Source organism: Chrysochloris asiatica, unplaced genomic scaffold (assembly GCF_000296735.1).
Source record: "Chrysochloris asiatica unplaced genomic scaffold, ChrAsi1.0 scaffold00487, whole genome shotgun sequence".
NCBI lineage: Eukaryota > Metazoa > Chordata > Mammalia > Afrosoricida > Chrysochloridae > Chrysochloris > Chrysochloris asiatica.
The window spans coordinates 525,242-526,838 of NW_006409005.1; the positions used below are offsets into that span (position 1 = coordinate 525,242).

At 42.6% G+C, this 1,597-nt stretch overlaps 1 protein-coding gene across 1 annotated transcript in view; it reads right to left on the reverse strand.

Moving 5' to 3' along the window:
* The window catches only part of OXCT1 (3-oxoacid CoA transferase 1), a 251,550-nt gene that overhangs the window by 215,296 nt on the left and 34,657 nt on the right, over positions 1–1,597 (reverse strand). The window lies entirely within an intron of this gene.

A 1,597-nucleotide genomic window follows, 5' to 3' on the forward strand; every position in this document is an offset into this window, starting at 1 on the left:
CTTCATTCTTCTTGTATGAACTATCAACACTCAAGGAAGCAGCAGTCAAGAAATCAGACGACATAGTGCATTAGGCAAATCTGCTGCACAAGACCTTTTTAAAGTGTTGAAGAGCAAAGATATCAGCTTGAGGACTAAGGTGCACCTGCCCCAAGCCATGGTATTTTCAATAACCTCATATGCATGCAAAAGCTGGACAGTGTATAAGGAAGACCATAGAAGAATTGATGCGTTTGAGTTATGGTGTTGGAGAATACTGAAAGTTCCATGGGCTGCCAAAAGAACAGATTCATGTTGGAAGAAGTGCAGCCAGAGTGCTCCTAGGAGGTCCAGATGGCCAAACTTCATCTCTCATACTTCGGACATATTGTGAGGAGGGACCAGTCACTGGAAAAGGATATCATGTTTGGTACGGTGGAGGGTTAGAGAAAGAAAGGAAGACCCCCAGTAAGATGGACTGGAAAAATGGCAGCATCAATGGGCTTAAGCGTGGCAACAATTGTGAGGTTGTCCCAGGACCAGGCAGTGTTTCGTTCTGTTGTACATAGATGACCGCTAAGAGTTGGTACCGACTCAATGGCACCTAGCAACAATGACAACATATAATCTATAAAACATAGTAAATACTAAGTATTTAGTAAGCTTGTTGTTGTTGTTAAACCTGGGATTCTCAAGATAATGAGAATGTAAGGTGTGTGCTATTAAGGTTAACTAACTTTTCAGTTGCTGTTGGTGTTGAATGCTGTCGAGTCAGTTCTGCCTTGTATTGACCCTGCAGAGCTCTGGTAGCATTGTGGTTACAAATCGAGCTGCGAACCGCAAGGTCAGCAGTTCAAAACTACAGCTGTTCCACACGACAAAGATGAGGCTTTCTGCTCCCATAAAGATTTACAGGTCACTATGAGTCGGAACCGACTCCATAGCACATAACAAGTGTTTCCAAGGCTGTAAATCTTCACAGGAGCAGAAAGCCTCATTGTTCTCCCCCGGAGCACTGGTGGACTCAAACTGCTGACCTGTGGCTAGCTGCATAATATGTAAGTCATGGGCCACTAGGGTTCTTTACTTTTCAGACAGACCCTTGATATGCAACTTCTAGAAAATATAAATAAGGTGGAAAAGTACTGACTTCAATGATTTAGCAATTGTCTTTCCAGAATTATCATAGTAAATTTGACAATTTAAGAAAATGTGATAGAATACCTCATACACGTGCATAATAAAATGGCTGCTTGCCACGCTTTAGCTCTTCTTACCAGAACCTCTCTTCCTACCTACCGGAACTTCCTCTCTCTACCTGCACGGCATCCCTAGTCAACCTATCACCTACCTCCACTACTCTCAACCCCACCCTCTTTAACCAGTATAAAAATCCCTCTCCAGCATATATATATATATATACTCTCTCTCCTCTCCTCTCTACTCTTCTCTCCTCTTTCCTCTCTCTCCCCCCCCCCCCCCCCCTTTTTTTATGTACACAAAACACACAGGAGTATATAATCATTGAAAATGCAAAGAAAACCCACAAACAAAATGAACTCAGTACAGAAAATTACATGGAACAAACAACCAGCAGCACCATACACACACACACACA